Genomic DNA, 27,624 nt, shown 5'->3' on the forward strand with positions numbered 1-27,624 from the left:
AGAGTAAGCCTTTTCTCCTCCCACAGCACAAACAGCCGCTTCAGGTGTGCTAAAGCACATTTGGACAAGCCAGCTTCATTTTGGAATAAGGTGCTTTGGACTGATCTAAAATTGATTTGTTTGGGTGTAGCAAGGGTCGTTATGCATGGAGGAAAAACGCAGCATTCCAAGAAAAACACCTGCTGCCTACAGTAAAATATAGTGGTGGTCCCATCATGCTGTGTGGCCAGTGCAGGGACTGGGAATCTTGTCAAAGTTGAGGGAGGCATGGATTCCACTCAATATCAGCAGATTCTGGAGACCAATGTCTAGGAATCTGTGACAAAGCTGAAGCTGCGTCGGGGCTGTATCTCAACAAGACGACCCTAAACACTGCTCAAAATCCACTAAGGCATTCATGCAGAGGAACAAGTACAACGTTCTGGAATGGCCATCTCAGTCCCCGGACCTGAATATAATTGAAAATCAGTGGTGTGAGTTAAAGCGCTGTCCATGCTCAGAAGCCATCAAACCTGAATGAATTACAGAGGTTTTGTAAAGAGGAATGGTCCAAAATACCTTCAACCAGAATGCAGACTCTCATTGGAACCTACAGGAAGCATTTAGAGGCTATAATTTCTGCAAAAGGATTTTTTTTTTGTGGTGCCCAAATTTATGCACCTGCCTAATTTTGTTTAAACAATTATTGCACACTTTCTGTAAATCCAATAAACTTCATTTCACTTCTCAAATATCACTGTGTGTGTCTCCTATATGATATATTTAACTGACTTTTTTTTATCGTAACAACTGATTTATACATGAAAATGATGATTAACAAGGTTGCCAAAACTTTCGCACCCCACTGTATCTGTATAATTTGCTTCACCAGTCCCCTGTGATATCCATATACTGGATGGCCAAAGTGCCTTTTTATATATAATATATACACACTTTTTTGCTGCATATTGTGTAGATTTTATCATACTATGCAATGTACATTTCTGAGGCCACATTTGCAGTTGTGCATTACAGTGCGGTGTAATGGACGCTCTTAAAGGCGTTAACAGTGCAGAGGGTGTGTTTAGTTAAAAGGTTGTGGTATGGTAACTGACTGCAGGCAGTGCGTTACTGGCAAATATGCGCTTTAACAGTAGCATTAACGCAACTTTCGGTGCCGCTGTTCCAATCTGTTGTTTTGTGTTCCTGCTGCTACAGGGAATGCAATGGGCACTGGGAACATGGCCTTTAGGGTCACATAGTTATTTGGGTTGAAAAAAGACATCCATCCATCGAGTTCAACCAGAGAACAAAGTACAACACCAGCCTGCTCCCTCACATATCCCTGTTGATCCAGAGGATGGTGAAAAACCCTTACAAGGCATGGTCCAATTAACCCCAAAAGGGAAAAACAATCCTTCCCAACTCCAGATGGCAATCAGATAAAATCCCTGGATCAACATCACTGGGCATTACCTAGTAATTGTAGTCATGGATGTCTTTCAACGCAAGGAAAGCATCTAAGCCTCTTTTTAAATGCAGATATAGAATTTGCCATAACTGCTTCCTGTGGCAATGCATTCCACATCTTAATCATTCTAACTGTAAAGAACCCTTTCCTAAATAAATGGCTAAACGTTTTTCCTCCTGTTTGTTGGGATATATATATACAACTACAATCTTGATTGAGAATAAGTTTAAGGCTGGTTTCACAGTGGGACGTTACAGGCGCACGTTAGAGCAGCCTGTAACGCACCCCACCACACAGCAATGAAAAATCAATGGGCTGTTAAGTGCCCACGTTGCGTTACATATTAACGCTGCGCCACCAGACAACGTACGGCATGCAGTACTTTCTAAGCGGCAGAGCCGCGTTAGACTGCTTGCACATGCTCAGTAACGTTGGGGAGGAGCGGAGAGCGGCCAGGCACATGGCTAATTAATATTCACTGCACTCAGTGACGTGCAGTGTTTACTTCCTGGAGCGGCCGCTCTGTGCAGCGATTGGCCGGCGGGACCACGTGATGCCGCATGCGCACAAGAGTACACATCACGGATGCCAGAGTGAGCTGCACATCGCGGCCCATTCTGACGTCCAAAGCAGGGAGCACCAGGCGTTGCGTTAGGGGCACGCTATGCGACCATAACGTCCCCTAAAACGCAACGTCCTGGTGTGAAACCAATCTAAAAGCTTGCCATTTCCCTTCAGTGTCCTTCCCTTGTAGTACATTATCCCAGTTCACCAAACTTAGTGCCTGAACGAGTTGATTGAACGTTGCATTTCTAAAATTCATAGTTTTAGTTGCCCCGCGGCCTATCAGTCACCAGATCAAACGTTATCATGTTGTGATCACTGTTTCCCAAATGTTCTTGAACTTGCACGTTTGATACATTATCTGGTCTATTTGAAATTATCAAATCCAGTAAATGCTTCTGAGCATGGACAGCGCTTTAACTCCACTGATTTTCAATTATATTCAGGTCTGGGGATTCCCCCTAGTTGGGTCCGTTACCATTTGAATCGGTCCTAGAGTGTTGCCAGAATTCTGCTGCTTTTACCAGAATGGGGAGCCTCAATACTCCAATGTCTGGAAAGTTGCAGTCACCCATAACTATGACCTCATTTTTAATTGCAGCTTTTTCAATCTGCTGTAGTAATTGCAGTTCTGCAGCTTCATGACTAAGTGGTGGCCTGTAGCATACCCCAATAAGGGGTATGCATCCTTTGGTTAGGTGCCACGGGGGAGTGCATAGTGAAATATCAGTAATAAGTACTGTAGTAGGATATCTGTAAATTTGCCGGTTTTCTTTACTACCACTATTTTATCTGCCCCTCCCCTTTATTTTTTTTGCAGTTTATGCTGCACCTGAATTAGCGTGCGGAAACAGGTCTAGATGTGAAGTGGTTAACCCTGAAGCGACCTACATAAAAATGAATGCGATACTACCCAAGGCCCACCGACAGTACAAACCTTCACAGGTGAGGTAATTAGTGTTGCAGCAGAGCTGATTAGTTTTGTGTATTTTTCCAAAATATATGCACTGTTAGTGGGTATTGAGGACAGGGTTGTGGAACGCTGCTCTATGGGATATATGGAGCCTTCCCAATTACTAGGCGAGTATCTAACGTTTTCCAAAGTCACTTCATGGCCACTTTAATACAACACACCTAACAGTCAGTGCAGTGTTCCAGTTTTACTGCTGCAAGAAGTTCACTAACAGTCTGTCAAGTGCTCTGCAGAATCTCTTCTCATAACAGATTGTGTCACCTTTTTTAAAGAGAAACTCCGACCAAGAATTGAACTTTATCCCAATCAGTAGCTGATACCCACTTTTACATGAAAAATATAATGATTTTCACAAACAGACCATCAGGGGGCGCTGTATGACTGATTTTGTGCTGAAACCCCTCCCACAAGAGGCTCTGGTACCATACGGTACTCTGGGCAAACTGCCACAATGTAGCAATGACACACACAGGAAATGGCTGTTTATAGCTGTCTGTTAAAGCCAGAACAGCTACATAATCTGCCCACAGTAACAATGTCACCATGTAATACATGTCAGAGTGTGAATCTGGGAGAGGAAAGATTTTACAATGAGCAAACTCTGACTAAATCATGTATACATAATTATTGTAAAAATTAAGCACCTTTTTATATTAAATTATTTTCACTGGAGTTCCTCTTTAAATTATTTGCAGCTGCGTGTAAATACAGGCATAACTGATTCAGAAAATGTCTGTTTTCTGAGCTTATGTGCTTCAGTTAGTATGACTGTTAAGTCAGCAGTGACTGCTAATTAGAAAATGGAATCTGTTGAACTTCACACATCATCTTCCCTTTTTCACACTCTTACAATACAAACTTTTCATAAGGAAACTCAGCAATGCTTAACTAGAAACTGTAATTAATTGCCATTTTTTCTTTCCTTCAGCAATTTTCGAATGGTAACCTTCGCTGATAGTGACTTTACATGTGAAATAACTGTATAAATAAACTATTATCCGATACACAATTGCACAATGGGCTCCAGCTGCTGGGGATGCTGTCCCCCTCACCTGTGTGTCTGGATGCACAGTTCTGCTCTGTGAACAGCAGTGGATGGAAAGACAAGTAGCTGCTTATCACCTTACTACACATCATGCTATGACACTCCAGCAGTGCGTACAATGTGTTTTGTGCTCCTGACAAAGAACGTCAAGCCAGAAAAATCCAAAATGTCTTTTAAATTAGCATACTACAGTAGAATCCCTTTATAGTAAACTCCAAGGGACCAAGCAAAGTAGTTTACTATATCAGAAATTGTCATACACAAGCATATAAAGTATACTATAGTACTGCATCTTCAGTCAATAATAGGGAGTCATTTTTAGTCATTTTTCTTTTTATTGCTTTAGCAAACGAGCACAGGTAATGTTAAAAGTGTAACTGCTGGGCATAAAATCAAAATTTAATTTTTTATTTGTATCTGGTAAACCAGTAATAAGGATGCTAACCAGGCAATCCAAAAGTTAAAAATCACTCTTACTTTCCTTCTCCATAACACATCATTCCCCAGTTTCCCTGGTTCTTATTTGGTACATCTGCTGCACAAAGGCAGTTTCAGGGCATCCTGCGTCTTTTCTTCTTCTTTACTTTCTCATGAGACATCACTAATGCAGCCTTATTGGCTGAAGCCTCTTTCCCTCCTGGTTTCCCCTCCCACACCTCTGTTCCTCTCTGGCCAGTATTTCTCCTGCTGAGACAATGCACTTTCTACTGCAGAGCTGGGTGGGAGTGTCTGAAGACTGGAAGGAGGGTTGGCAATGGTACAGAGTAAGGGACTAAATTATGTCCGCATTGGCTTCAAGATAGACACAAACAAAAATCCTAAGCAGGATTTTCTCTTTATACTATAGAAAAATCACTAACATCAAAATGTGGACAGTGGAATACATGTTATGTAAGTAGAGCAAGTATCTACTTATATGTGGGGGGTTTTTTGTGTGTGAAATCGTATGTCTGACAGCTCAACTTTAACCACTTAAGTACCAGGGGTGCTTTGCAGGATCTGTGCTGCGTGGGCTCTCCAGCCCACAGCACAGATCAGGAATAAGGCAGGGCGACCAGACTCCACCGCCCCCCCCTTTTTCCCCACTAGGGGGATGACCTGCTGGGGGGGTCTGATCGCCGCCGCTCCGTGTGGCCGGGGGGCTCCTCAAAGCCCCCCTCTGCAGCGCGATTCCTGCCTCCCCTTTGCTCCATGGGCGGCACAGGACGGCGATACGTCCTGCGCCGCCTCTGATAGGCTTCAGCCTATCACACGGCGGCGATCCCCGGCCAAAAGAGGCCGGGGATTGCCGACGCGCCGTATTGATGTAAACAGCGGGGATTTCTTCCCCGCGTGTTTATAATTAGCCTGCGAGCCGCGTTTGGAGGCTGTTCACGGAGACACCCTCCGTGAACTGACATGGAACGGACGCTCGAATGTGCGGCCGTTTCCATGTAGAACCACAAACGACCAGCCGCCACCAATAGGCGTTAAGTGGTTAAAGGAGTTATCAGGGAAAAAAGTAACAAATGAGCTTTACTCACAGTTGTCCAATTACAACTTGCCTAACTTTGTTTTGGGAGGAAATGCTGCCCACTGCCTTTGAGCTACACTGTTTGGCCCAATGCACACCAAAAACCTCTAACAGATCTGCAAAACGCTAGAGGTTTTTGAAGCCAATTTCAGAGCACTTCTAGGCATGTTTAGACGGTTTCTAAAGATGCCTAGTGTTTTTTGGAGCGTTTTTGTGTAGCAGATTACAAATATTGTTACAGTAAAAGCTGTTACTGAACAGCTTCTGTAACGAAAACGCCTGAAAAACCGCTCTGATCTAGCATTTTTCAGAGCTGTTTTCCACTTTCCTATACTTTAACATTGAGGCAGAAATGCCTCAGAAATCTAAAAAATGCTACAGCCCCCGAGTTTGCATTTTTGGAAAAAACGACCTGCTCTGGTGTGCACCATCCCATTCACTTTCAATAGCCAAGCGGTTTTCCCCCTGCACGCATTTTAAAAAACGCTTCAGAACCACTCTGGTGTGCACCAGCCCTTACATTACACATAGCTCCACCCACATTCTATCATGGCCACACCCATGTCCCTACCGTGGCACATCCCCCCCCCCCCCCCAAATTTTGCAGTAACAGGCTTAGTGCCCCAACCCCTCAATCCCCCCCCCCCTTTTAAAAAAAATTGATGGGGGGGGGGGGTGTTCTGTAAATAATCAGAAACAGGTGTGAAATATCCTAGCTATGCCACTGGGTGCCAGTTACCTCACGTCAGTGTGTATTTGCATAAAAAGCGTACTACTGAGGAAATATTCACCATGAGAGTTTTTATATTGTTTTTAAGGTAAAGATTGGGAAGATCTCTTATCTGGCACTACTATCTGATTGAACTGTTTGCTTGTGGGACTGGATATCATTAATATGGGGGAGCTGGAAGAAGCCCCAGGTTAACCTAAATCAGGGGGGAGGTGGGATTCGTTGGTTCAAGTGTGCTTTATCCACAAAATCTCATTTTTCATTCTACCATTATATCCTAATTTCTAAAATGCTTGTCTGACCTTTTCTGTAGCTAAACAACCCCTCTGTACTGCCCCCTCGGCGCTGTTCTTGTGTTGTGCGACTAGATAGTCAGCTAAACATTGGAAATAAAGTTCAATAAGCAGAGGAGTCCGACGTTTTACTTTCCTCATTTACTTTTAGCGAAACTGCAAATCAATACAAACAGAAACCTATCAATGTGCAGATGGTCCTGAAATGGTATAAATGGAGTCACAAATGCCACAAACCAGCTTAGGAAAAACATAAAAGTCCACTTTCAAAAAGAACAATATAGCTGTTCACAGTGGTATTCAACACAGTTTATTTCAAAGTGCCTTTTTATTTTCTTGCAATTTCAGCTTTGCAATTTTAGTCCACAACAAAAAAAAATCCCAGCAGGTCAGCTGGCTATAAATGTCTGCTGTTGCAAAGAAGTTAAAATTTTACTTATTTGCAGCCATGGCACAATTATACTGTTTGGAGATATGTACTTACAATTCCCTCCATGTAATTTGCTGCACAGAGCAAACAATGTCTTTAGTATCACTTGACACCATCCTTAGGTTTATGGAGATTAACTCTGAAATTACTCATCAGATCAAGAAAGAGGATGCCCTTTTTTCTTTCTGTACACCTCGGACTGCATGAGTTTTGTTAGCGGACGCACAGCTTTTCCTGATCTCCTACCAAGAAAACATAGTAACCGTTTTGATTTGGATAGGCACATAAAAAAATTCAAGAACCTTGAATGATCTTTCTTCATTTTTGTATTCTGTAGCGGTAACTTGGAGCTGAAGCAGCCATTTTCACTTCTGCTGGGGCGTTTACCTTGACTGAAGTAATTATCAGAATGCTTTGTCCTGACAGGTAAGCCTCACTACTATTAGGTAGGAACAATGAGGATACAGGAAGTGAGGTTTACACTGTGTACTTTGCATTCTGTAGCAATAGACAACATAATAACATCCCATCCTGATGTAATTCAGATACATTCATACATTCACATCGAGTACGGTGCAGAGGGTTTCATCAGAATAACGCACAGTGGTGTGCTCTATACATGCCGGATTATCTGACTCCTCAGCCAACTTTAATCTAGCATGTCTATGGGCCTAGGGAAGAGATATGATTACTAACACGGGCGTAGGGCCTGTGGTCGCAACTGTCGCCTTGGCGACTGGGCACGCCTCCTGAAGAGGCGGGGAGGGGCCCGGGGGCCTGGACCCCCCAGGTGTTGAAATCCCCGCAGTGCGCTGGCTCCCGAGGCAGAGCAGGGCTACGGGAAGATGGCTGCCGAAGCCCTGCACTGGAGACTTTGTCTCCAGTACAGGGCTTCGGGCGCCATCATTCTGTAGCCCTGCACTCTGCTTGTCAGCGCGGGAGAAACTGGCTGCAGGAGGATCGTCGCTGGAGGAGCTGCACGAGGGAGGCTGGCTGCACGTCGGGGAGCTCACGTCAGAGGCTGGCCAGGTGAGTGAATTTTTTTCATTTGTACAGGTTTATTTTCTGGTGAATGCTCCCACGTTGCGTTGATTTTCTGGTGAATGCTCCCACGTTGCGTTGATTTTCTGGTGAATGCTCCCACGTTGCGTTGATTTTCTGGTGAATGCTCCCACATAGCGATTATTATCTGGTGAACGCTGCGCACATAACTATTATTTACCTTCAGACTGGCATCTTGCTACTAATTGCCCTATTTCCTCTGGGTGCTGCGTATGTTTGCAAATTGAACATGGCACCCATGCTGCTGGAAAGCTGAATTGATATAGCCATGCACAGCTATAGGGATTCTGATATGTGTGTGCTTCGGGGGCCCCGCATCCAGATTCCGCAATCCGGGCCCAGAGGTTTGTAGCTACGCCACTGATTACTAAACTGTACAATGATTAGCCATTAATGGTTATGATTAGATTACAGTGGTTAGGGATATCAAATGCACAGGTTTTAGAAATGGATTATAGTTGCCCTTAAAGGAAACTTGTGAGAATGTCCTGTTTAGGCACCTCCTCTATCGTGCTCCTGGGTAGCTGTGCACAAACACCGTGGCATGGGAGCATTCTGTTATAATCAATTTATTGGCCTGAGACGCACTGTGAGCGCTTTTCTGACCATCGGCGCTGTCTGAGCATTTTTTTTTTTTTTTTTAAATGCTCCCATTGATCTGCATAAACCACTTGCCGACCGCCCACTACCTATGGGTGGCGGCAAAGTGGCACCCCCAGGACCACCTAACGCCAATCGGCGGCTCCTGGGGGACTGGATTGCCGGGGATTGCACGCATAGATGCGCGCGCATCCGCCGACATTAGGCTCCGCCCACCCACCGGCCAATTAGCAGCACCGGCGGGTTGTTAACACCCGATCTGTCGCATAGTAAGCGTATAATACGCTTTAATGTACACAGAGCGTATTGTACAGGCTGCCTCCTGCCCTGGTGGTCCCAGTGATCGAGGGACCACTAGGGCAGGAGGCAGCCCCCCTGGTAAGCACACACACTGATCTGATTCTGCCCCCCCCCCCGATCACCCACAGCACCCCTCAGACCCCCCCCCCCCCCCCCCGATTACCCCCTCAGACCACTGTTTGCGAGTTCATAGATTTTATTTTATGTCACAAGTTAGTGGAAAATGACACTTTGTGAAAAAAAAACCAATGAAAATCAATTTCCGCTAACTTGTGACAAAAAATAAAATCTTCTATGAACTCGCCATACACCTAATGGAATACCTTGGGGTGTCTTCTTTCTAAAATGGGGTCACTTGTGGGGTTCCTATACTGCCCTGGCATTTTAGGGGCCCTAAACCGTGCGGAGTAGTCTAGAAACCAAATGCCTCGAAATGACCTGTGAAATCCTAAAGGTACTCAAAGGACTTTGGGCCCCTTAGCACACCTAGGCTGCAAAAAAGTGTCACATGTGGTATTGCCGTACTCAGGAGAAGTAGTATAATGTGTTTTGGGGTGTATTTTTACACATACCCATGCTGGGTGGGAGAAATATCTCTGTAAATGGACAATTGTGTGTATTAAAACAAAAAAAAAAAAAACTCATTTACAGAGATATTTCTCCCACCCAGCATGGGTGTGTGTAAAAATACACCCCAAAACACATTATACTATTTCTCCTGAGTACGGCGATACCACATGTGTGACACTTTTTTTGCAGCCTAAGTGCGCTAAGGGGCCCAAAGTCCTATGAGCACCTTTAGGCTTTACAGGAGTGCTTACAATTTAGCACCCCCCAAAATGCCAGGACAGTAAACAAACGCCACAAATGACCCCATTTTGGAAAGTAGACATCCCAAAGTATTCAGAGAGGGGCGTGGTGAGTCTGTGGCAGATTTCATTTTTTTTTGGGTCACAAGTTAGCAGAAATGGAAACTTTTTTTTATTTTTTTTGTCAGTGTCATTTTCCGCTGACTTGTGACAAAAAATAAAATCTTCTATGAACTCACCATGCTTCTTAGTGAATACTTTGGGATGTATTCTTTCCAAAATGGGTTCATTTGAGGGGTATTTATACTATCCTGGAATTCTAGCACCTCAGGAAACATGACAGGTGCTCACAAAAGTCAGAGTTGCTTCAAAATGGGAAAATTCACTTTTTGCACCATAGTTTGTAAACGCTATAACTTTTACCCAAACTAATAAATATACACTTAATGGATTTTGTTTGATTAAAGACATGTAGCACAATAAATTTGGACAAATGTATATAGAAATTTTACTTTATTTGCAAAATGTCAGCACACAAAGTAAAAAAAAAATCATTTTTTGACAAAATTCATGTCCGTCATGTGATGAATATAATAAAAACTAAAAATCACAGCAGCAATCAAATGGCACCAAAAGAAAGCTGTATTAGTGACAAGAAAAGGAGGTAATATTCATTTAGGTGGTAGGTTGTATGACCGAGCAATAAACCGTTAAAGCTGCAGTGGTCTGAATGGAAAAAGTGTCTGGTCCTTAAAGAGTAACTGTCAGGCTGCAGAAGCTAATTTAAACCTCTATTCTCCTGTGTTAAACAGTTTAGAAGGAAGCCAAAAAGGCATTAGTGAAGATAAAAATCTCTTACCTTTGATGTGTGCTTATCAGCAAAGCTGTTAGACCCAAGCAGGACGCAAGCCGCATACTATACTGCAAAGCATTCTGGGGCCCTCCCCTCGGCTGCTAATGAGACGTTACAGCAGCTTGTAATCAGTCCAGCGCGTAGCACTGATAAATCTCCGGGCAGAGTGCACTGCAGGAGTCAGCTATTGTTCCTAGCCACATGGCTCATTAATATTCACTGCACACTGTGTTATTCAGTACGAGTTTTTCTGTGATCAGGAAGCAGGCAGGACATGACGACACAATTGGCTTCATGGAAGACAGAAAAACATGGAACCTGCCATGAGCTGTCAGGAGCATCTATCTCTGCATATACTATATAAAAATTCTGTGAAGTACAAACGTGGACAGTGAAATGCATATGTAATGTAAGTACAGCCAATCTTTAGCTACTGATATATATGTTTATTTTCTCTGAGACCTTATACCTAACAGCTCCTCTTTAAGGGGTTTTATGACTGCAGTCCTTAAGTGGTTAAAATTGCACGATCGTGTTTTTCCGAAAAATCATGAATGCTGCAATTTTGCTGCAAGTCAATGGGAGAGTTTTTTACAAAATGCTCAGACAGCGCTGATGGTCAGAAAATCGCTTGAAAAGCGATCAGAAAGTGCTCAATGGGCATGATTCACAAAGCTGCTTCGCCGGTTTTCACCTTCTGTTACTTTTTTTAAGCTCCCAAAGAGCAAACCTATAATTAGAGTAAGAAAAGTAATACTGAAATGAAGTTAATCAGGAACAACTTACTTTGCGTGAATATTTTGCTTGTAAATGTGCTGACAGGTTATTTTTATCAATTAGGTGATAAGTAATTTATAAGACGTTTTGTGAATCGATCCCAATGGGGTTGATTCACTAAAGGAAATAGCAGGAGTAACCTCCTGTGACTTGCGCTATTTCCACAGCGTGTTTTAAATGTAATGCACTGCATGTTACACGCGCTATTAGCCGCCTAGCGCGCACAGATTGGCCCAATAGGTAGCATGTCAAGTGACAGGCAGCCTATTGGGCCTATCAAAGTGCAGGGAATGCATCCTCTATAGTGATTGGGCCTGCAGGGGCTCAGAGTGTAAGGAGAGGAGCTCTCCTTATTTAAAGAGAACCCGAGGTGGGTTTGAAGAATATTATCTGCATACAGAGGCTGGATCTGCCTATACAGCCCAGCCTCTGTTGCTATCCCAAACCCCCCTAAGGTCCCCCTGCACTCTGCAATCCCTCATAAATCACAGCCACGCTGCTGACAAACAGCTTGTCAGAGCTGGCTGTGTTTATCTCTATAATGTCAGTCTTCTGCTCTCCCTGCCTCCTGCAGAACTCCAGTCCCCGCCTGCATCCCTTCCCTCCCTGCTGATTGGAGGGAAGGGACGGGGGCAGGGACCTGAGCTATGCAGGAGGCGGGGAGCAGCTGAGACTGACACTACAGTTGTAAACACAGCCTCACAGCATGGCTGTGATTTATGAGGGATTGCAGAGTGCAGGGGGACCTTAGTGGGGTTTGGGATAGCAACAGAGGCTGGGCTGTATAGGCAGATCCAGCCTCTGTATGCAGATAACATTCTTTAAACACACCTCGGGTTCTCTTTAAGGGAAGGAGGCTTAATAGTGTTCGTTATGCTACACTACCCGCAGCATTGCGTGCGCTCCTGTGTATATGTGTGGCTAATAGAGCGCAGCTCATTACATTTAAAGCATGCTGTGGAAATAGTGCGAGTAACAGGAGGTTATTCACGCTTTTTTCCTTTGGTGAATCAACCCCACTGTGTCTCGGGTCTGTACAGTTTTGGCCACAGTTGCAGTGCATAGCTGCTCGGGGGTGTGTTCAAAGAGGCACGAGAATGGTACAGAGCATGCACCACTTTTTAAGAGGGGCAATAACCGCACAATGGAGGGGACACAAAAGAAACAGGTTCAGTTCAGGTGTGCTTTATGCACAGGAACATCTGTACCATAAACCAACATACTTGCTTTTAATGTGGTGTTTTGTACATGATCCTCTTAACAAAAAGGTGGTTGTGTCATACGTTTACAGAGAATTTATACATTTAAAAAGGCTGAAATATTAAGCACTGCATTGTGGGTACACTTTATGATTGTGACCTAATTTACATGCATTTTCCTAGCTAATAAAGCTAAATACATGCTATTCAGTATTTCTGTGAGCGCTTGGTAGTAGGTAGAAATCTGAGAACATTACTCTTTTCACTGACATGTAAACCTTTCTGGAATGATGCAGTGAAAACATTTACCCATGTACAGATCTAGTTCAATTAATTCTTTTATTGCTGCATTTAAACGTGTTGAATCTAAACAAGGAAAGGGAAAAGATAATTGATGACCTTGTATATTCAGTGCTGTGAAAGGCATTTGATCAAAAACACAAGCAGAGTACATTTATTTGTTTATTATTGCACATTCCTACAACACAAACACTTTTCCCAATGGGATTTGTAGCGAATATTGAAAAAGTCACATCACTCAAAGACTCCCCTGTAGGTGCCTAAAACGGATCTTGTAACCCCCACAACCAGACAGCTAGTAGTAGCCAATCCTCTCCAACCATTACCATAATTTCTATGTAGTAGCTGGTTGGCTACTAGCCGCATAAGGTGCTCAACTCACCTCTGCAGTGCTCGATTGCCAATAATTACCACAGGTTTATGTTAGACGCTTGACCTAATTTTATGTTAATTATATGTAGTGTATCCAGCTTGGAATTAAACCAAACAAAATCATCTGTTACTTGCATTTGATTGATCCAGTTTCAGGCTACACTGAAAATTAGCATACACTCAAAATGATTAGCATAACATTGACCATCTCTATTCTCACTATGGCCTCTTTTTTGCTGAGTTGCTGGTAAATTTTCATCTTATCTACAAAATAATTTTTCAGCACCTAACAAGTACTAATAAGAAGGTAAAGAAGAAATAATAAAACTAACTTATTAGACAATTCCCCTCCGGATGCTAGCAGTGCCTATGGAGAGAATAAAACGTGCACATGGCCGCAGGTGCCCATCTCTCAGGACCTTGGCTCATGCATATGCACACATGTGAAGAGCTACTGGGGATGTCTAGCTGGAATGAGGAGGAAGCTGGCTCCATATCACCGGGGCGTCTGCTAGATGTCTGTGTTACAGCATCCTTGTGCCAGTCAAGGATTGGACCTTCTTTTTACTTACTCAAGCCCTTCCTTTTCAGAAAATGTATATCGTGCTTTTCTCTTGTTGGACTCAAAGCACTTTAGCTGCAAGCCACTAGGGTGTGCTCTATAGGCAGTAGCAGTGTTCGGGAGTCTTTCCCAAGGTCTCCTCACAGAATAGATGCTGGCTTACTGAATAGTAAGAGTCAAGATTCAAACACAGGTCTCCTGTGTCAGAGCCCTTAACCAGTACACTTTTCACCCGTTCTGGCATTGCCAGAAGCTGTTTTTCAAAAAGCTTAATTACTTTAGATGGACGTCTGTAAGTGTTTTGCCATTCAACTGGTCACATTGCAGGAATAGTGTTGATTTCAGCAGTGTTTTCTTTTACTTTTCCTCATTAAATAGGATTTGATAAAGGTGACCGCCTAATCAGTGTCTTATAAAGCAGTATGAGGTGTGCTTGAGTAGAAATGTAACAAGCGCTGGCATAGAATGGTTGTCATACTAGTAGAGATACTGATTTAAATATAAATTGCAGAGGGCTCTAATTTTTTTTTTCAATAGGGTTATATATATATATATATATATATATATATATATATATATATATATATATATATATATATATATATATATATATATATATATATATATATATATACATACATTTAAAGTGAACCAGAGACTAAGCACCCTCATGTATTTTACCATATATATCAGTGGGAACATTAGAGAAAACACTAACCATGCTTTCTGTTTCATTCCTCTCTGCTCAGTCTCCCTGTTATCAGCCCTGATAAAATCCCCAACTGAGCATTCAGTCTGGCTTTGCTCAGGAATCATTATAACTGAGTCAGAAGGGGGCAGGTTTGGGCTTGAAAAGACATCAGAGAAGACAGACTCAGCTATGATTTCTGAGCAAAGCCAGACTAAATGCTCAGTCGGGGATTTTATCAGGGCTGATAACAAGCAGGCTGAGCAGTGAAGGATGAAACAGAGAGCATGGTAGGTGTTTTTTCTAATGTTCCCACTGATATATATGGTAAAATACATGAGGGTGTTTTGTCTCTGGTTCACTTTAAAGCGGAATATAACCCTGCATTTCAACTTTGCTCTAAAACATTATTTACAGTATATTATATGCAACCAGCATTTTTTTTTTACTAGACCAGCATTGGAAGGGTTACACAGAGCTTTAAAGTTCCTGGAGATTTCTGCAGAGGCATCCGAAGCTGACATAGATACATTTTGTTTACATAAATGTATCTAAGTGTGGCATGTGACTCACTCTCTGACTGAGAAGGAGCTGGAGGACAGCCAAAGAGTGTGTAACATTTTTCAATAGATACATTTAACTAATAGAATGTAACAATCTGAACTTCTGCATATCTCTCCACGGAACTTGAAACCTCTGTGTTTAACCCTTCCAATGCTGGTCTAGTAAAAAAAATGCTTTTTGCATATAATATGCTGTAAATAATGTTTTAGAGCAAAGTTGAAATGCAGAGTTATATTCTGCTTTAAGCCCTGAAGGAGGGACAAATTAGGAAAAAATGACAGAGGGATTTGGTCCCAAAAGAGGTAGTGATCCTCTAAAAATAGGGACAGTTGGGAGCTATGGCTAACTGCTGTGCACCACTGTATGAACCCTATAAGCAACTGTGCTGAAAATGTCAGTTAGTGGTGGCAGTTAATACACAGTGAGGAGATGGTAGCTGAACTGTCCATGGTTAATGTTTCTTTGGTCCGGATGGAGAGAGATATGCAACAAGGGCTGGACCTGTCCTGTGCACATCAGACACTGGTGCTCACAGGTTTAGGCTTTTTTAAAAGCCATTTCAGATGAACATTTACATTTTCCTCCCATTGTTTCCTTGATGCAGAGACCCACACCTTGAAACGTGAAATCATCTTCTGCCATGAATTAAATCTAAAAAGTGGTATTATTTAAGTCCTGACTCTTCATTCCTTTTCAGGATGGAGAAAGACTGGGATTTACAGCATTGTGTTAAAGTGAACCCGAGGGGAAAATAAGCTGATGAGGTGCACAATTGTATCTATTCTCCTATTCCTAAAAATTACCTTTTTTTTATTTTTTTTAATTTCTTTTATACCCAATGGTTTTATTTTACATTTATTTAAACATTAACAAGGTAGATTTAATTTTCCATAGTCTCTGCTCAATGGCAGACTATTATTATTATTTTATTATTATTTATTGTATTTATAAAGCGCCAACGTATTACGCAGTGCTGGACATTAATTTAGGTTACAGACAATATTTAGGGGTGACATACAGCAATATGACAATACAGGAATACAAGAAAACCAGATCACACAGCACTATTAAAGGAAACCTGAGATGAGTAAATGCAAAACACTTTTACTTACCTGGGGGCTTCCTTCAGGCCGTGGGCGCCCTCACTACCTCCCAGGGCTACTCCGATCATCCACTAGATGTCCTGGTAAGCTTGTCTGGTCGTGCTCTGTTGCCCAGCTGTGCCTGCGCAGTACTACTGGCCAGGTGCAGAGCGTTACTGGCTACTAGAGCGTGATGGGGCACACGCGCTTCCGGGTGACAGCGAACCACTGGACAAGCTTACCTGGCAGGCCAGCGGACAATCAGAGCAGCCCAGGGAATCGGCGGGGGAGCCCAGGGCTGAAAGAAGCCCAGGGCCTGAAGGGAGCTGAAGGAAGCTCGAAGTAAATACAGCCCCAAGTAAATATACAGTAAATGTTTTGCATTTACTTCTTTCAGGTACACTTTAAGAATCCCAGAACTAAAGTATATGAACTATTGACCTTTTTTTTTATCTATCCCCTGCACACAGAAGTTGTTCTCAGCCAGGAAAATGTTATGGCTGTAATTCCTTATCAGAGCGGGTTATGCTATATTCAGACAGGGATCCGACAAGGAAAAGCTGTCACTTGCATGCCTGAAGGTTAACTCTTTCATGCAGTAAAAAAAAGAGACACATCGTAGTTAAGTTTGCCACTGTACAAACCTGTTTATCTCAACATGTTAACTTGTCGTCATGCCACATGTCAACAGACCACTATTGCAAATAATTGTAAAATTTAAAATGGTGTATGCTTATGTAAATTTCTCCCAGAGTAAAACAAAGTTATAAATTTATTTTTTCCTATGTTGCAATTACTTATAATAGATTCTAAAAATCTGACAGATCAGACAGGTTTTGGACTAATCCTTCGCCTCAGATGGGATTCTCATGGTTTTCTTTCTTTTCAAAATGATTTGTTAAACAGTAGTTGCTCAGTCCAACTGCTAAAATAGTCTGCAAACAAGTAGGGAGGCTGGCGGACATATTTGTATAGATCCTTTCCATGGAATGCTTTATAAATAATAAAGAAAATCCCCCAGAATCTCACATGAGGAGATTGACTAGTAGAAAACCTGTCAGATCAAGATAGTGGTCCTTTAAAGAGACTCCGTAACAAAAATTGCATCCTGTTTTTTATCATCCTACAAGTTCAAAAAGCTATTCTAATGTGTTCTGGCTTACTGCAGCACTTTATACTATCACTGTCTCTGTAATAAATCAATGTATCTTTCCCCTGTCAGACTTGTCGGCCTGTGTCTGGAAGGCTGCCAAGTGTTGAGGTTCTGCTATGAACTCCCCTTTCCAGGCCCCTCTATGCACACTGCCTGTGTGTTATTTAGGATTAGAGCAGCTTCTCTCTTCTCTCTTATCTTTTACAAGCTGGATAAATCGTCCTCTGAGCTGGCTGGGCTTTCACATACTGAAGAATTACAGACAAGGGCAAAGCTGTTTGCAGGAAGAAACGAGCAGCCTGAAACTTCAGTGCATGAGAACAGGGGGAAAGAAACACACAAATGATCTCTTGAGATTAAAAAGGAGGGCTGTATACAGCCTGCTTGTGTATGGATGTATTTTCTATGTGTGGACATATTGTACATCAACCTACTTCCTGTTTTGGTGGCCATTTTGTTTGTTTATAAACAAACTTTTAAAAACTGTTTTTAACCACTTTTAATGCGGCGAGGAGCGGCGAAATTGTGTCAGAGGGTAATAGGAGATGTCCCCTAACGCACTGGTATGTTTACTTTTGTGCAATTTTAACATTACAGATTCTCTTTAAGTCTGAAAATTGGTAAAAAGGAAAGCGAGGAAGAGTAACCCACATTAGTACTATATATAAAATGGAAGTATAATGTATTGCAAGGGCAGGGCTCTCTCACCCTTTTGTGTCTTGAAATTTGTTATTCATTTCATAGCTTGTACATAGTTACATAGTTATTTTGGTTAAAAAAAGACCTACGTCCATCGAGTTCAACCAGTACAAAGTACAACTCCAGCCCGTCCCCCACATATCCCTGTTGATCCAGAGGAAGGCGAGAAAAACCCCACAAGGCATGGTCCAATTAGCCCCAAAAGGGAAAAATTCCTTCCTGACTCCAGATGGCAATCAGATAAAATCCCTGGATCAACATCATTAGGCATAACCTAGTAATTGTAGCCATGGATGTCTTTCAACGCAAGGAAAGCATCTAAGCCCCCTTTAAATGCAGGTATAGAGTTTGCCATAACGACTTCCTGTGGCAATGCATTCCACATCTTAATCACTCTTACTGTAAAGAACACTTTCCCCCTTACTGTAAAGAACCCTTGTACTCAGTTACATTTTATTTATCATGTTACATGTTTCTGCATTTTGTTCCAGTGTCCATATTTGATGTATATAATTCTGTATCATTTTGTACCCCATGTTTGTTTTTCCTACTTTGTACAGCACCATGAAATATGCTGGCGCTTTATAAATCAATAATAATATACAGTATAAATATATACAGGCTGCCTCCTGCCCTGGTGGTCCCAGTGTCCGAGGGACCACCAGGCAGGCTGCAGCCAACCTAGTCTGCACCCAAACACACTGATCTGCCCCCCCCCCCCCTGCCCCCTGATCGCCCACAGCACCCTTCAGACCCCCCCCTGCCCACCCCCCAGACCACTGTTTGCACCCAATCACCCCCCTAATCACCCATCAATCACTCCCTGTCACTATCTGTAAATGCTATTTTTAGTCCCTAAACTGCCCCCTGGGGACTCCTGATCACCCCCACCCCTCAGATTCTCCCCAGACCCCCCCCCCCTCCTGTGTACTGTATGCATCTATCCCCCCTGATCACCTGTCACTCACCCATCAATCACCCCCTGTCACTGCCACCTATCAATCACCCCCTGTCACTGCCACCCATCAATCAGCCCCTAACCTGCCCCTTGCGGGCAATCTGATCACCCACCCACATCATTAGATCGCCTGCAGACCCGACGTCCGATCACCTCCCAAGTGCATTGTTTACATCTGTTCTCTCCTCTAAACACCCACTAATTACCCATCAATCACCCCCTGTCACCACCTGTCACTGCTACCCATCAGATTAGACCCCTATCTGCCCCTAGGGAGCCCAATCACCCGCCCACACCCTCAGACCCCAGCCCTGATCACCTCGCCAGTGCATTGCTTGCATCTATTCCCCCCACTAATCACACCTTGAGACACCCATCAATCACCACCTGTCACCCCCTAGCACACCTACCCATCAAATCAGGCCCTAATTTGCCCCGTGTGGGCTCCTGATCACTCGGCCAAACCCCCAGATCCCCTCCGACCCCCTTCCGATTACCTCCCCAGTGCATTGATTGCATCTATTTTCCCCTCTAACCACCCCCTGAGACACCCATCAATCACCTCCTGTCACCCCCCTAGCACTCCTATCCATCAGATCAGGCCCAATACAACCTGTCATATAAGAGGCCACCCTGCTTATGACTGGTTCCACAAAATTCGCCCCCTCATAGACCACCTGCCATCAAAATTTGCAGATGCTTATACCCCTGAACAGCCATTTTGAGACATTTGGTTTCCAGACTACTCACGGTTTTGGGCCCGTAAAATGCCAGGGCAGTATAGGAACTCCACAAGTGACCCCTTTTTAGAAAAAAGACACCCCAAGGTATTCTGTTAGGTGTATTTTTTCACTAACTTGTGACAAAAAATAAGATCTTCTATGAACTCGCCATACACCTAACGGAATACATTGGGGTGTCTTCTTTCTAAAATGGGGTCACTTGTGGTGTTCCTATACTGCCCTGGCATTTTAGGGGCCCTAAACCGTGAGGAGTGGTCTAGAATCCAAATGCCTCAAAATGACCTGTGAATAGGACGTTAGGCCCCTTAGCGCACCTAGGTTGCAAAAAAGTGTCACACATGTCGTATCCCCGTACTCAGGAGAAGTAGTATAATGTTTTTGGGGTGTATTTTTACACATACCCATGCTGGGTGGGAGAAATCTCTCTGTAAATGGACAATTGTGTGTAAAACAAAATCAAAAAATTGTCATTTACAGAGATATTTCTCCCACCCAGCATGGGTATATGTAAAAATACACCACAAAACACATTATTATTATTTATTGAATTTATAAAGCGCCAACATATTACGCAGCGCATATTACACATTATACTACTTCTTATGAGTACGGCGGTACCACATATGTGGCACTTTTTTACACCCTAACTGCGCTAAGGGGCCCAAAGTCCAATGAGTACCTTTAGGATTTCACAGGTCATTTTGCGACATTTGGGTTCAAGACTACTCCTCACGGTTTAGGGCCCCTAAAATGCCAGGGCAGTATAGGAACCCCACAAGTGACCCCATTTTAGAAAGAAGACACCCAAGGTATTCTGTTAGGTGTATGATGAGTTCATAGAAGATTTTATTTTTGTCACAAGTTAGCGGAAACTGATTTGTATTGGGGTTTTTTTTTCAGAAAGTGTCAATTTCCGCTAACTTGTGACAAAAAAAATCTTCTATGAACTCGCCATACTCCTAACGGAATACCTTGGGGTGTCTTCTTTCTAAAATGGGGTCATTTGTAGGGTTCCTATACTGCCCTGGCATTTTAGGGGCCATAAACCGTGAGGAGTAGTTTTGAAACTAAATGTCGCAATGACCTGTGAAATCCTAAAGGTATTCATTGGACTTTGGGCCCCTTAGCGCAGTTAGGTTGCAAAAAAGTGCCACACATGGGGTATTGCCGTACTCAGGAGAAGTAGTATAATGTGTTTTGGGGTGTATTTTTACACATACCCATGCTGAGTGGGAGAAATATCTCTGTAAATGGACAATTGTGTGTAAAAAAAAAAAAAATAATAAAAAAAATTATCATTTACAGAGAGATTTCTCTCACCCAGCATGGGTATGTGTAAAAATACACCCCAAAACACATTATACTACTTTTCCTGAGTACGGCAATACCACATGCGTGGCACTTTTTTGCAGCCTAACTGCGCTAAGGGGCCCAAAGTCCAATGAGCACCTTTAGGCTTTACAGGTGTGCTTACAATTTAGCACCCCCCAAAATGCCAGGACAGTAAACACACCCCACAAATTACCCCATTTTGGAAAGTAGACACTTCAAGGTATTCAGAGAGGAGCATAGTGAGTCCGTGGCAGATTTCATTTTTTTTTGTCGCAAGTTAGAAGAAATGGAAACCTTTTTTTTTCTCTTTCTTTTTTTTTTTTGTCACAGTGTGTCATTTTCCGCTAACTTGTGACAAAAAATAAAATCTTCTATGAACTCACCATGCCTCTCAGTGAATACTTTGGGATATCTTCTTTCCAAAAGGGGGTCATTTGGGGGGTATTTATACTATCCTGGAATTTTAGCACCTCATGAAACATGACAGGTGCTCAGAAAAGTCAGAGCTGCTCCAAAATGGGAAAATTCACTTTTTGCACCATAGTTTGTAAACGCTATAACTTTTACCCAAACCAATAAATATACACTGAAGTGTTTTTTTTTAATGAAAGACATGTAGCAGAATAACTTTCGCGCTCAAATGTATAGGAAATTTTACTTTATTTGAAAAATGTCAGCACAGAAAGTTAGTCATTTTTTTTTTTTGACAAAATTCATGTCTTTTTTGATGAATATAATAAAAACTAAAACTCGCAGCAGCAATCAAATAGCACCAAAAGAAAGCTGTATTAGTGGCAAGAAAAGGAGGTAAAATTCATTTAGGTGGTAGGTTGTATGACCGAGCAATAAACCGTTAAAGCTGCAGTGGTCTGAATGGAAAAAAAGGCTCTGGTCCTTAAAGGACTTACGAAGCGAACTGGCCTCAAAAAGTTAAATACCTGTATGAAATATCAATGCACGGAGGGCGCATCCTCGCCCTCCGTACCGTTCCGCCGGGTCCCCGCATCTCAATGTGCCCCCCCGGCCGGTCCCGGCCCCACAGCCCGGGTCGGGCTCTGCTTCCTCCAGTAAGATGGCTGCCGGAGCTGGCTGCGGCTGCGCAGTCCGCATATGCGCGAGTGCGGCTGCGCAGCTCTAGGGCCTTCCCCCCCCCGATCCACGCAACAGGAGACAGCCTATAGAGCTGCGCAGCCGCACTCGCGCATATGCGGACTGCGCAGCCGCGGCCAGCTCCAGCGGCCATCTTACTCGAGGAAGGAGAGCCCGACCCGGGCTGTGGGGTCGGGACCGGCCGGGGGGGCACATTGAGATGCGGGGACCCGGCGGAACGGCACGGATGGCGCCCTCCGTGCATTGATATTTCATACAGGTATTTAACTTTTTGGGGCCAGTTCGCCTCGTAAGTCCTTTAAGGGGTTTTATGACTGCAGTCCTTAAAGAGACACTGAAGCGAAAAAAAAATGATGATATTATGATTTGTATGTGTAGTACAGCTAAGAAAAAAAACATTAAGATCAGATACATCAGTCTAATTGTTTCCAGTACAGGAAGAGTTGAGAAACTCCAGTTGTTATCTCTATGCAAAAAAGCTTTTAAGCTCTCCGACTAACTTAGTCGTGGAGAGGGCTGTTATCTGACTTTTATTATCTCAACTGTAATTGAACTGTTTACTTTTCCTCTGCTAGAGGAGAGTTCATTACTTCAGACTGCTCTGAAAGACTCATTTTGAATGCTGAGTGTTGTGTAATATGCACATATTATAGAGTGATGCAATGTTAGAAAAAACACTATATACCTGAAAATAAAAATGAGAATATTTTCTTTGCTGCTAATCTTCTAGTAATTATTCATAGTACACAACCAATTCATTATATCATATATTTTTTTTTGCTTCAGTGTCTCTTTAAGTGGTTAATTTTAGTATAGATTTCCTTCCTGGTATTGGCTTTAATAAAAGAAACACCTGGCAATACAACCTCATCACAACACTTTGTTCTTAATGGCACTGCTTGTTCTTTTCACAACTTTTTATTTTGCCTTCATAAACCATCTTGTGGGCTTTCTCTCTCTACAGAGCTGCAATTGTTCGCACACAGTAATTTTTTTAGTGATTTACAAAGCCTGTCAAAACCAATGTAGTATTATGCCTGAGTCCAGCTGAGAGCTGTGGGTTCTAATATTCTGTAGTTTGGCAAATACTCAACACCATGGCGGGATGCACAGTGCAAGTCCATAACTAGATCTCGAGTACAACTCCAACACATTGAGAGAGTACATCTCATCATTTACAGACATGTCACATTCCCTTTGCCTTGTTACAGCCAACATCTGTATTTTATTATTGCGCTCTGTGTGAGATCTAATTATATCAGCAAACATTAGTCCAAGTATAAGTGTCCCCTAACACCGCTTATATAACATTTCCCACTTACTGGGACATCTGTAATAACTACTGCATATGCACAATGTGAAAACAGGTCAATTCCAATCCATAATTCTGCAGTATACACATTAAGCAAGGATTTGCATCTTCATGATGAGGGATGTTCTATGTTTAGTAACCAGTATGATTTTGTTAGAGCACTTTTTTTTCCTTTCTCTCCCTTAGATTGTCATATATTAAAATGTATTAGAAGAGAACGGGTTTAGGCCTAGTTTACACTAGAAATCGCAAGTGCTAAGCGCTTTTGTGAGCTTTTGTGATTTTTATTTTTTTAAGCGATTCCTGGCATTTTCAGAGTGATTTGCATTTTTTGCAATCGATTTTGTATGCATTTTTGCGATTTTGTGTGTGCAGACAAACAGGAAGTTCACACTGACTGGGAACTGAATGTCTTTTAAAGCAAGTTTGCTTGAAAATATGCTCACAAAATCACTGTTCAAAGCGCTTTTAAAGTGATTTGCGATTTTTTTCCTATACCTCGCATTGTAGTGCAAATGCTCAAAAAATGGTGCAGGAGCCGCGTTTGCGATTGGAAAGAAAGCTCATTGCTCATGTAAGAACACTCACATTGCATTTAATTTCACAAGCACTTTTTCAGCGCTTTTAAAAATGCTAGTGATTAAAAAAAAAACAACTCAAAACACTCATAGTCTGAACAATCCCTAAGGCCCATATCCACGGAATGACGGTATCGACTGTAACGAGAGGCAAACAATGGATCATTCTGAATTCAGTGGGTGTGTGCAGCGACACAATGATGCTCACCAAAGAATTGGCATGTCAGATCTTTAGTGATGCCTGACACCTGATTACTTTGTTCCCACCCCGTCCCCCGGATACTGCACTGTCACACATGGTCATCATCCCTCTGCCCCCCTGCTTAGCAACATACGCATCATCCGACAAAAGCTGATGAGGCATATGTACAGTGCAGTGTGGCTACTCTGTTGCCAGGCAGGGATCGGTATCCAATCCTTTGGGCAACATATACCCCCCGTGGGTATATAGCTTAAGTGCACAGACCAAGCATCACCTGACTTTTATACAAGGTTGCAGAAAATGCTTCTCACCCAAGTTAAGGTACATACTGTATTATTACTTCTCCAGCACAAAAATAGCAGGGGCTGAAAACAGAATGCACAAGAGACATCTGTTAAGTTAGCCAATAAATGGTATTATCCTGATTCAAAACTTCTTGCTGTTCAACATATTGCAATACATCTTGGCAGAGACGCCTCATGCAGGCTGTCTCGCAGCCCCTTCCTAACTACTTTCTCAAGTTACCTAATATTATGAGAACAAGAATGCTAAGAAGAAAAAAAAAATAAAAGCTGTACAAGACATAGTTGTTAAAGTGGCGATGGCGCTCCTTATACTGAACGACCTTCAATGTTTCTAAGCAGTCCCAAAATCAATAGTCCCAGTGTCAAAGGGGATGATCGCTACACAGATGGGGATAGCAATTCCCCTAAAACTTATATTTGATTGGATGTCTGTACAGCGCTCTTTCCTCTAAAGAATCTCACAGCATTCCACACACAGTTCCACTGTTAAAATGCCTATAAGTCTCTGGTATCAAACAACACTCTGCATACAGTTCCACTGCTGCAAAAACGTCTCCAAGTCTCTGGTAGTAATATACACTCTCACCAATGTTGAAAGGCTGATTTGCCACAGATCAGCTAAACTCGTATATGGATAGAGATCCTTTCCTTGTATTCCTCCTTCCACCACTTCACTCCTGGATCATTTGTACCTCAGAGAAACATATAGCATAACATAGCGTGAACCTGTATATAGATTTTCCACATATATATACAAGGTTAAGTGCACCCCTACACTGGTGCGTGCTCCCCACTGTGTGTGTCCAATTTGCACCTATCCCGCTAACAGAAATTCCTGCTCACCAGATATGTATGCTGACCTTTTCGGACCAGCAACAGATCATATGGCTTCCTTGAGTTTAGATATCCCTCCAATACACCTCCGAAGTGTTCCAGCAGTTGCAGCAATTCCTTCCACAGTTCCTCAGATATAGAGAATTAAAAAGCACATAGTGTGAGCCTGTCACATTGAAAGATCTGTACCCGTGCTCATTCACATACAAGTGTTCCCCGCTGTGGCCACCATACACCCTGTGTTTCTATGGACTCCCACACCACTGTGCAAAATAACCAGTAGTCGCTCACCAGATTCTCATGCTGACCTCACAGAGCCCAGCCAACAGCGCTTTCTGATCACACAGGGTGGTTTCACAGGATGAGAGACTCTTTGCCAGCATCAATATGCGCATAGTATAAAAACCTCCTGGACGTCCTCACCGCCGCTCTCTCAGCGTCTTCCTGTCTGCCGCTTGAGGCCTCAGAGCCTGATGATGAACAACTTAGTTTAGATATCCTATTTAGACAATTACAGTCATTCATGATAAAGGAGACCAACACCTGGTGGGACCTGGCAAGTTTAAACAAACACGCAAAGGAGGGTATCATCCCCAAACGGTATAGGTGGGACATTTTGCCTACAGATGGGGAAGAGAATGATGAGACAGACAGGGAACTGGGTGAATTCCTGAACACCTGTGGCATTAATCTATTGAAAATTCTGAGTAGAAGAAAACAAAATAGGTTAGAAGGGTTAGGCAAGAAGATAGAGGAGTTAAAAGAAAAAATGGAGGAATACAAAGATCAGGAGGAATTTATTGAGGATGCCACTGTACTAACAAAAATTGTCCAAAAAAATGAAAAAGACATCAGTGAGATCAAAATTAAAAGGTTTCAGAATGATTGCCAGGATTAAAAAACAAAAATGCATACAAATGGCAAACAGAACAAACCAAAAGGAAAAAACTTCAAACTGAGGCAGACCAACTTCAGGAACAACAGCTGAATCAAAATATAAACGATACACAAATTATAGTTACAAAAAAACAGACTAACAGTGATATACAGAGAGGTGAACAGGGGGCCCCTAATGGTGAACCCCGAGGCAAACCTCAAACCTTCCAAACCCCAAGAGGAGGAGGTGGGGGACCACCCCGGAGGGGACAAGGAGAGTATAGACACAATCCCAGATATGATAAAGGGAGAAACCCAGCCCGGTATTACAATAGAAAAGGATGGAAACCATATCACCCGGAACAATGTGAACATAAACGGCACAATAGTGGTTATGGAAGAGGGTATGGACGTGAAAATTTGCCAACTTTCAGCAGGTTTGAACCACTGGAGAGACACACGGCGGAGACTGTGCACCACCATTTTTTAGGGGGGGGGGGGGAGTCACCCAGAGACAACTGGGGAGAGCTAGAATACAGCCAGCGACATGTAAGAAAAAGGGGAATAGACGAGGTAGAAGAGGAGGAAGACACACCAAAAAGAAGGAGGTAGAAAAAGGGAAAGGGATCTTTAACATCAGTGGGGTCCCACTGTCCAATCAGGAATTGAACATTCTGGACAAGGGCTTAAAATATGCCCCCCAACAAGGACTAAATAAATTCAATACATACATTGATGTGAACAAATTTGTTAGAAAGTTGAACATCAAAAAATACTTTTTATCAAAAGAGGGCCCAACCTCCAAAGTCAACAGTGGAGGATACGTAGGAGGGTATATGCATACCTCATTACGAAATAAATCTACATTTAACCCCCCGGATAACTCCCGGGATGGTACGATCCAAGTGTTCAAAAATATGGTTTTGAAAGACATAGAAAAAATTAAAGTGAAAACAAATGCAGGGGAACTAAAATCCATACGAGAGTTAAGCCAGAAAAAAGATGTACTAATCAGACCAGCCGACAAAGGAGGAGGTGTAGTGGTCATGCATATAGACCAGTATAGAAGTGAGATGGAGAAAATTCTCAATGATACTAAAACGTACAAGAGGCTGAAGGGGGATCCAACCAATAAGTATAAAGAGGAACTCAGACTACTTTTAAGAGAAGGACTAGAGAAAGAGATTCTTAATGACACTGAATTCAAATACCTGATGATAGACGCACCCAGGATACTAGTCATGTATTCAAATCCAAAGATTCATAAGGACCCCATAAACCCACCAGGAAGACCTATTATTAGTGGGATTGGGTCGATAAACCAAAGGATAGGGGAATACATTGACAGGTTTTTGC

General features: G+C 42.7%; 1 protein-coding gene across 2 annotated transcripts in view; it reads left to right on the forward strand.

Moving 5' to 3' along the window:
* ECT2 (epithelial cell transforming 2) overlaps nucleotides 1-27,624 on the forward strand; it is a 270,409-nt gene that overhangs the window by 151,214 nt on the left and 91,571 nt on the right. The window contains exons 25-26 of one of the 2 annotated variants that reach the window (XR_011031388.1): nucleotides 2,835-2,959; nucleotides 3,916-4,004. The gene's annotated coding sequence lies outside the window, so the exon portion shown is untranslated. Of the gene's footprint in view, nucleotides 1-2,834; nucleotides 2,960-3,915; nucleotides 4,005-27,624 lie in introns of those variants that run through there. The other variant, XR_011031390.1, reaches the window with a different exon arrangement.

Source organism: Hyperolius riggenbachi, chromosome 4 (assembly GCF_040937935.1).
Source record: "Hyperolius riggenbachi isolate aHypRig1 chromosome 4, aHypRig1.pri, whole genome shotgun sequence".
Taxonomy (NCBI): Eukaryota; Metazoa; Chordata; class Amphibia; order Anura; family Hyperoliidae; genus Hyperolius; species Hyperolius riggenbachi.